The sequence below is a fragment of the Dendrobates tinctorius genome, unplaced genomic scaffold (assembly GCF_039654945.1).
Source record: "Dendrobates tinctorius isolate UK_male_01 unplaced genomic scaffold, ASM3965494v1 ptg000223l, whole genome shotgun sequence".
Lineage (NCBI taxonomy): Eukaryota > Metazoa > Chordata > Amphibia > Anura > Dendrobatidae > Dendrobates > Dendrobates tinctorius.
In genome coordinates, this window is record NW_027361890.1 from 17,177,845 (window position 1) to 17,187,890 (window position 10,046).

Genomic DNA, 10,046 nt, shown 5'->3' on the forward strand with positions numbered 1-10,046 from the left:
CTAGAGCATTGTAAAACGCTCATTGCCAGTTATCGCAAACGCTTGATTGCAGTTGTTGCTGCTAACAGTAGCCCAACCATTTATTAGGTTTAGGAGCAATCACTTTTTCACACCGTGCCATGTAGGTTTGAATTTCTTTTTCCCTTAATAATATATACCTTCATTTAAAAACTGCATTTTGTTTTTACTTGAGTTTATCTAATATTTAAATTTGTTTGGTGATCTGAAACCTTTAAATGTGACAAACATGCAAAAGAATAGGTAATCAGGAAGGGACAAACACTTGTTCATACAACTATAGAATGGCTAAACAGAGCATCTCTGAAAGACCCAGCATGTTTCTGCATAATGGCCTATTTAATAATCACCACCAAAATTACCCATGGTAAATTAGTACCCCGGTATAAATAAGTACTTTTCTCGTTCGCCTTATTGGGGGACACAGAGACCATGGGTGTATGCTGCTGCCACTAGGAGGCTGACACTATGCACAAAAAAAGGTTAGCTCCTCCTCCGCAGTGTACACCCCACCGACCGGCAGGAAGTTCCTCAGTTTAGCTTAGTGTCAGTAGGAGGTGGACACGGGTCTTTTATTAGACCCATATCTACCTCGTCGTGCGTCGTTCCTTTACAGGTTTCGGAGGGATACGGAGTGAACGGTCACATCCGTACTCCCACAAAGAGACTATGAGTACGGCGTGTACTGCCACCCCGTATCCTCATAGGTCTCCGCGGCAGGACCAGGGGCCTCGCACAGGTGCGTGCCAGCTATACGGACGGTCCTTGCCCCCCGCCTCCCACCATCTCGCCTACCAGAGCCTGACGGTTGGACGAGGCGTGGATTCCATAAAGACGACAGACAGCGTGGGATTCTCAGGTACCTTTATTGTGGCCCCCGGCCTGGGTGAGTATGCGTTCTAGCGGTCCCCCGGCGTTTTCATCCTAAGGCGGTCGCCAGGGGACCACGGTAGGGCCTGCGCGCCCGCTTCTCCCCACGGTCGCCGCATCCATGAAGGCCCCTGTTCTTTCGGGCCTTGTTCTGCGCCCCCCCCCCCCGTTTTTTCTTCATCCCGGCAGGGGTATATAGGGGTCGGGCTGTGGGAAGCAGGGACGCGGCCCGGTGTTGCGGCGCGTCTTCCGCGCCGACCCCCTGCTGACAGGCGGCCGGTGCTATTAATTTAGGCCCCGGCTTCATCTCGGGCCTACCGCTGCGTCGCGGCCACGCCCCCTGCCCCTTTCTTCTAAGCGGGCTTCTCTCCCGCCCGTCCTAGGCCTTCCCAGCCCCCTTGCCTCACACCAGCCTGCTATTGGACAGCGGGCGGTGCTAAGGGGATCTCTGCGGCGAGCTCCGCCCTTCTCCCTCTGGCAGCGCGCCCTTTTCCTGGTGGTCGCCATCTTCTCAGCCTGCCAGCCGGACCTCATTCCTTGCCGGATTTCGGTCGCTGGGCCTTTTTTCAGCCGGATTGGCCTGGCGTCATCCTGCAGCCAGATCAGAGAGCGTCGCCCTTGGGGACACCGGACCGTGAGTAGCTCTGCACCTGCAGACTGACACCCTTCTCTGCCTTCTGTCCCCCAACCGGCCCGCACTGCCTCTCTTTTCACTATGTCCAACGCCAAGTCTGATCGTACCCGCTCTGCGTCCAGCCCGACGCCGCTCAGGAGCCATCCATAGCCCCAGGGGCGAGTGAGCACCCCCATGCCGGGTTGGGCCTCCTCTCAATCACAGTCAGTGGCAGACCTCATCAAGGTGTCTCAGTCCCTAGTAGCCGTTCTGGACAAGTTGCCCTTGGGAGCTTCGGCGGGACCCAGCACGTCTCAGGACGTCCCATCTGAGCCAGCCAGCGGCAGTCGCAAGAGGCCCAGGCAGGACCTCCAGGCGGAGTCCTCCCCTCGTCCTACCTCACCCCATAGTCCCCAGCAGTCTCCCTCTCGGGCCTCCTCCCCCGAGTCAGGCGAAGCGCTTTCGGAATCGGAAGGGGTCTTAGAGCTGGATTCGGACCAGGATGCGAACATGAAGGTTACGGTGCAAAACCTCATTGCCGCGATTCACCATACCTTTGACATCGCTGACTCCCCTGCGAAATCCTCAGATCAGGAGGTTTCGTCCAGACGGGCGGAAACACCATCCAGGGTGTTTCCCTTCCATTCTGAGTTTGGAAAGATTTTTACAAAGGAGAGAGAAGATCCGACCAGACGCTTTCAAAGAGGAAAGCGTCTCGGCGTGCTGTACCCGTTTGCTAAAGAGCTCACGGACAACTGGGCCACTTCTCCCTCGGTGGACCCTCCCGTGTCCAGACTTTCTATAGCAAAATCTGCCTTCGAAGCGGCATCAGCAGCGGTATGTCCAGTCTTTGTTTCTTCTTGGGCAGCAAAGGCCATATCCACTTGGGCAGATGACCTTCGGCAGGGCATTCTGGATAAGGCACGACCAGAGCATTTGGCCGATCTCGCCAATCAGATTTCCCATGCGGGGGATTATCTGCTTTCTGCCTCCTTGGATGCCGCATCTTGCGCAGTTCAGGCGTCAAGTAACATCGTGGCAATCCGACGTACAATTTGGCTCAAGGCCTGGCAGGCGGACTTGTCCTCTAAAAAGTCTCTGACCAATCTGCCTTTTCAGGGAGTGCGTCTCTTCGGATCACAATTGGATCAGATTATTAAGGACGCTACCGGAGGTACGAGTTCTCTTCTCCCCTCCAAGCCTCGCAGACCTCCTCCAAGGCGTCAGTTTCGTCCCTTTCGGACTTTCCGCCGTTTCAATACGGCGGAAAACCCTTCCAACCAGCAAAGGCCACAGGCACGTCAGGAAAGAAAGAAGGTTTCCTTCAGGCCCACTCCGTCCTGGCGGTCCCACTCTTCCCAGGGAAGACCGTCCAGATCTAGATCTGGACAGTCTACGTCCGCATGACTACCATCGGTCTCCCGTGGGTCCCTTCCAATTGGGAGGTCGACTTCTCTTCTCCAGCGACGTCTGGCTCGCCTCAGTAGAGGACGCTTGGGTCAGAGAGGTTGTATCAACAGGATACAAAATAGAGTTCATTTCTCTTCCACGGGATCGTTTCTTACAATCCCGTCCGCCGAGGGATCCGGCCTTGGTCCCGGGGTTCGGTTTGGCCATCGCCTCTCTTCTCAGTTCCGGGGTGATTGTGCCCGTTCCCGAATCGGAACGCTTCACAGGGTTTTATTCAAACCTGTTTGTAGTGCCGAAAAAGGACGGGACAGTTCGACCCATCTTGGATCTCAAGTTACTCAACAAGAGAGTTCGCCTTCGCCACTTCCGGATGGAGTCAGTTCACTCGGTAATTGCTTCCATGGAGGAGCAGGAATTCATGGGTTCCATAGACATCCAAGATGCCTATCTACATGTGCCCATATTTCCCGGACATCAGAAGTTCCTGCGGTTTGCGATTCTTCACGAACATTACCAGTTCGTCGCGCTTCCTTTCGGGCTCGCCACCGCTCCCAGAGTCTTCACGAAGATTATGGCGGCGTTGATGGCCTTGTTGAGGATCAGAGTTCTCGTTCTTTTTCCGTACCTCGACGATATCCTGATCAAGGCCCCCTCCTTTCAACAGGCCCGCCTAAGTGTGGAGATCGTTCTAGACTCCCTGTCCAGTTTTGGGTGGATCGTCAACCGGGAAAAGTCCTGTCTGGTCCCTACTCAACGCCTTGTGTTTCTGGGCCTTCTGTTCGACACTCGTCGGTCAAGGGTATTTCTCCCACAAGACAAGATTCTTTCCCTGCAGCAGGGCGTGCGATCATTACAGATCACACGATTTCCATCCCTCAGGACAGCCACGAGGGTCCTGGGGAAGATGGTGGCGGCGATAGAGGCAGTTCCCTTTGCCCAATTTCACACCAGGCCACTCCAGCAGGCCGTTTTGTCCAGGTGGAACAGGTCGGCTCTGTCTCTGTATCGTCCGGTTCGCCTTTCCTGCCGGATCAGGCGGTCTCTCAACTGGTGGTTGACGTCTCCCCTCATTCTCTTGGGGCGGTCTTTTCTTCTCGTTCACTGGCAGATTGTCACTACGGACGCCAGCCTCATCGGCTGGGGTGCAGTGTTCCGCAATCACACTGTTCAGGGTCGATGGTCGACTCAGGAATCAGCTCTGCAGATCAATGTCCTAGAGATACGGGCGATCCATCTAGCTCTCGTCCACTGGGAAAGGCGCCTCAAGGGCCTGCCTGTCAGGATTCAGACAGACAATGCCACAGCGGTGGCGTATATCAACCGCCAAGGGGGGACACGGAGTGTCTCAGCCCTGGCGGAAGTGTCCAGAATTCTTCAATGGGCAGAGACCTTTGTTCCAACGATTTCCGCGGTTCACATTCCCGGCGTGGACAACTGGGCCACCGATTTCCTCAGCCGCGAGGGTCTCCCAGCAGGGGAATGGTCCCTACATCCGGAGGTGTTTCATCTGCTCTGCCGTCGGTGGGGAACCCCGGATGTAGACCTCATGGCATCTCGCCTCAACAGGAAAGTCCCACAATTCGTGTCCAGGTCTCGGGACCCTCTGGCAGTGGGCGCCGACGCTCTGGCCGTCCCTTGGTCACAGTTCGTGCTCCCCTACCTGTTCCCTCCTCTGCCTCTTCTTCCCAAGTTGTTGAAGAAAATCAAAGCAGAGGGGATTCCAGTCATCCTCATCGCCCCGAATTGGCCCAGAAGGTCTTGATTCGCAGACATTGTCAACCTTCTCGCGGACGCCCCCTGGAAGCTTCCCGACGGGCAGATCTGCTGTCTCAAGGCCCGATTTGCCACCCCAATTCTCGGTCGCTCAATTTAACGGCATGGCTGTTGAGACCGAGGTTTTGAGACGGGCAGGATTCTCTGATCGGGTAATTCATACCATGATCCGCGCCAGAAAGCCGCCTTCTTCGAAGATCTATTACCGTACTTGGAAAGCCTATTTCTCCTGGTGTGAGGCCAATGACATTGCGCCCTTGGTTTTTTCGCTCCCTTCTATTCTGGCGTTTCTTCAGGCAGGGCTGGATGCGGGGCTTGCTCTCAGTTCCTTGAAGGGTCAAGTTTCGGCACTGTCCATTTTATTTCAGAAAACGCTGGCCTCCCGGCCCCAGGTCAAAGCCTTCATCCAGGGTGTGGCTCACACGGTTCCTCCGTACCGAGCTCCCGTGGATCCTTGGGATCTTAATTTGGTTCTGCAGGGTCCTCCTTTTGAACCTCTCAGGGACGTTTCCCTTTCCCTCCTTTCTTGGAAAGTGGCCTTTCTGGTGGCCATTACCTCCATCCGGCGCGTGTCGGAATTAGCGGTACTTTCTTGCCGCTCTCCTTTTTTGGTCCTTCATCAGGACAAGGTAGTTCTGCGGCCTCCGCCCTCTTTTCTTCCGAAGGTGGTATCTTCGTTTCACCTCAATGAGGACATTGTTCTGCCATCCTTCTGCCCGAGCCCAGCTCACCCTCGGGAGCGGTCTTTGAACAAGCTGGACCTAGTCAGGGCATTGAGAGTCTATCTAGCCCGGACGACTTCCTTGCGGAAGTCAGACTCTCTGTTCATCACCCAGCCTCAAAGGCCACTATTGCGCGCTGGATCAGATCGGCAATTTTGGAGGCATACCGGGTCAAGCATCGAGTGGCCCCTCCAGGGATCAGAGCGCACTCTACCCGGGCGGTGGGTGCCTCCTGGGCGGTGCGCCACAGAGCTTCCGCGCTGCAGCTTTGCAAGGCTGCAACGTGGTCATCGGTTCACACCTTTGTGAAATTCTACAGGGTCCACACCTACGCTTCGGCGGACGCCAGCCTAGGTAGAAGGATTCTGCAGGCTGCGGTGGCGAGTCCACTGGCCTGATGGAAGTTTGTTTCCCACCCCAGGGACTGCTTTGGGACGTCCCATGGTCTGTGTCCCCCAATAAGGCGAACGAGAAAAGAGGATTTTTTGGGTTGCTTACTGTAAAATCTGTTTCTCGGAGCCTTCATTGGGGGACACAGCACCCTCCCATGTTCTAATACTCCTGTTCTTATGTTTGTCGGTTTGTTACAGTTGAGTTGTTTGTTCTGTTTTCAATCTATTCTGTTACTTCTCCTACTGCTTTCTCACTAACTGAGGAACTTCCTGCCGGTCGGTGGGGTGTACACTGCGGAGGAGGAGCTAACCTTTTTTTGTGCATAGTGTCAGCCTCCTAGTGGCAGCAGCATACACCCATGGTCTCTGTGTCCCCCAATGAAGGCTCCGAGAAACAGATTTTACGGTAAGCAACCCAAAAAATTCTGTTTTATCCTCAATAAAGACGTAATAATTTATTTATGACAATGTATTAAAAACATTAAAAATATATACAACAAAGAAAAATGCTAAATGAATGAAAGAGGGCCACACTGGATACTACCGAAGCCTCCCGAAGAAGCCGAGCAAAACGTGCGTCGGGGCAGAGGGATGCTATAGTATCCACAGTGATCCACACAAACAGGTACAATGTGCTCCATTATTCCAACATTGATACATGCACACTCAAACAGAAGCGTTTAGCTGTACACTACTGAGTTTCCATCACATAGTCAGTCCTTGGAAAGTAACAGGCTGTTCTACAACAAACTAATTTAGGCATGCATTCATAGCAGCCATTATAGCAAATGTTTTTTAAGCCTGCTTTTTTCCTGTCATTAATAAAATTTTGGTGGTGGTTATTGAATATATTGAAGTACAACTCAATCTGTTTGGTATGGGTGATATAAATAAGGACAAAAAACGTGTTATAATAATGGCCTATTTGTTTGAGCCAACTACGGCCATTAAGTAGTCGCAGAACTGCTATAAACAAGGCAGCTATGTACTGGCCTTTTTATGTTGGCGTAGGATCTCCTGGTGCTTACATAATATTGGATGCAGCACTCATATGGCATTACAATCAGTCGCCACTAGTGGGCTGCAGCATTCATGAGGCTTAACAATGTCATACATACGCCTGGAGATCTGACACTTACATTACTAGAATGGTGCTGGAAGTGAATATAAAGGTTTTTATTGAACATGGGGCTACAGCATTTTAAGAAGGGTTTTGTCCAACTGGACAACCCCTTTAAAACAATTATTCTATACACACAGAGCATCATGTTACGTAACAGCAGCACATGTCCTGTTTACACAGGATAATGCGCTGCCAATAATGATGATTTTCAGCTGGCTTAAAAATAATCACCTGTAGAACCAATGTTTTTCTTGTATGTCTGGTGAGTGTTGGACTTTTTAAATGGGCCAATAGTTGCTCCTTGCCCTAGTATTGACCCATGTAACTGGATCTCAACAGGCAACCATTGATTTCAACCGACCTCTTATAATTGAGTCAAGAGACACCCTTTCAATGAGCTTCTTTTTTTTTTTTTTTTTTTTTTTTGACCCCTTTATTTTTTTTAGTTAATCAGAAGATGAACTACTTCAACTGTCCTTTTCTTTCTCTTGTCAAACACTGGAAAGGAATTTTTGGTACACGACATAATTTCTTGTAGTCTTCATTGGTGGACACTGATAACCATGGGTCTATGCTGCTATCGTTAAGAGGCTGACACTAGACAAAAGTTAGCTCCTCCTCAGCAGGGTACACCCACCGACTGGACTCAATGCTCATCAGTTAGTGAAAAAGCAGTACGAGAAGAAACAACTAACTATATATAGACCCAACTAAGGCCCTTAGGCCCAACATAGGCACAAAATAACAAGGTTGGGTGCTGTGTCCCCCAATGAAGGCTTAAAGAAAAAAGGATTTTTGGTACTCACCATAAAATCTTTCTTGATTGCTTCATTGGGCTAAACTCAAGAATGACAAACAAGGCATCTAAACGTCTGAAGGATGCTTTCTTTGAGAGGTAGAGATGTAAGGCTCTGACTAATTCCACCTAATGGAGAGACTTTTCCATGGGATGGATAGGAAACAGGCAGAAGAAAGGAAGGATAATATGCTCGTTTATGTGAAATGGGAAGACTACCTTAGGAAGGAATGAAGGAACCAGTCATAAAACCACCTTGTCCTCGTGTAAGACGAAGAAAGGAGAGTGTCAAGAGAGCTGCTAATTCTGAGACCCGTCTGATGGAAATGATCGCAACCAAAAAAGCCAACTTCAAGGAGAGAAGTGAAGACGCAATGTCCTAAATGGGTTAGAAGGGGGGTCCCTGAAGAACACTCAAATCTAGTTTAAGATCCCATGGACCCACAGGGGATGATATGGTGGCGCTAGGCAAGCAACACCCTGAATTAAGGTCTTGACCTGGGGACGAGAGTCCAAATTACGTTGAAACAGAATTGAGAGCACGGATACCTAACTTTTGAGAGTGCTAAGAGGCAACCCAGATTCTAGCCCTGACTGTAAGAATGCCAAGATGGAACGAAGTTTCACTGTTTTGCACTATAGGAACGGAAAAAAGCGCTAATAGGGTCTTATCCGATAATCAGGGTAAAAAAGGTATTAAAATTCTACTCACCTGATATAGGAGAGGTATAGCGCATGGAATTATTAGCTGCTGCACGTCCAAAGGTCAGACAAGTGACCGCCGAAACATCAACTTTAATGGAACTTTTTTTGGATTTCGTGCGCTCACAGTGTGAACTTTGACTTTCTTTCAAAAAACATGTGACTATTGACTCCAGTTTTTTTCAAATGTGAAGTGTATTTAATCTGGTAGCAACGCTGCTTTTTCATGTATGTCATCCCCTGAGGAAGAAGTAGTTTATACTTCGAAATGTGTTGGGAAAAAGAATAAAATATCGATCCTTTAATGCACTAGTATTTGTGTATTATGTCAAGCAGCGCACGAAATCCAAAAAAAGTTCCATTAAAGAAGATGGAATGAAGTGAAAAAAACATGGGAGCTGTGTGACTATCTTCACATCAGCGAAAGAAGACCTTATAGATCCAATGATAAATGTATGAGGGCGAAAATTTCTGTGCTCTGATCATGTTCTGTATGACCTAGGACGAGAAGCCTGCCTCCCTCAAGATTGCTGCTTCATCGGCCATGCCATTAAATTGAGAGTTCAAGAATTCTGGTGGAAGAGGTGACCCTGAGAAAGTAGGTCTGGTCAGTCTGGGATTTTCCAGGGTACATTCGCAAGTAGATTGACTAACTCTGTGTGCCAGGCTCTTCTGGGCCAGTCTAGAGCCACTAGAATGTCTGAAATTCTTTCCACCTTGATGTTCTTGACGAGATTTGGGGATCAGAGGAAGAGGTGGAAAAAGATACGGAAGTTGAAACTGAGACCAAAGAATGACGAGGGCATCTAAACCGACTGTCAGGGGGTCGCGAGACCTGGCCACAAAATGAGGGACCTTGTGATTCATCCGATATTCCCTCAGATCGACGTCGGGAGTACCCCATCTTTGACAGATCTGTTTGAGACTGCCCCACTCGGAGATGCAGAATTATGGGACAATCCAGAGATGAGATCCGTTTATCCCAGGCTGACAGGAGGGCTAATTTGAGTGGCGTGTGCAAAAATTAGAGACCTGGAAAGCCGGTGTCTAAATTTTAGAGATTTTTCTGCTCGTCTGAATTCGGGCTCTGGAAAGGAGAGGAGCTGGTTCTCCTCTATCTATGCTGCTGCCCCCCCGCCGCCTTAAGAGGGACTGTGGAGAAAAAGAGGGACTGTACCTGCTGATCAAGGACCCAGCTCCTTCTTTTCCATCTCAAGGATGACATCAGGAGCCCCCCAGGTGGAGGGGTGGTCAGTGGGAAAATGCATCCTCCTTCCGGCACCGTTGTGGTCCCAGATGGTGCAGAAGGTGTCGACCCTGAGGGGGGTGGTCAATCACAACCTTCTTCCTCCCGACCGGCTCTTAGAAGTAGGCTGAGGAGGGGAACAAGTAAGGACCAACTGCCACGAACCACCCTGAGACACTTTTGAAGTGTCAGAAGGTAAGGTTCTACCCCGCAAGCCAGAGAGGGTACAATGTGGATGCAACACTATTTTCTGTTGGTTACTTATTTTTGGGAAAACTGGGCGAGACATAACACTCTGTTATCCTGAAGGAGAGTAACCTGAAAGACAAAGGGAAAAGATTAATAAAACACAACAAGGTGACCTAAGGAAAAAAAACTGAT

General features: G+C 50.3%; 1 protein-coding gene across 2 annotated transcripts in view; it reads left to right on the forward strand.

Annotated features, from left to right (window-relative positions):
- Window positions 1-10,046, forward strand: part of PLCG1 (phospholipase C gamma 1) — a 165,656-nt gene that overhangs the window by 145,039 nt on the left and 10,571 nt on the right. The window lies entirely within an intron of this gene.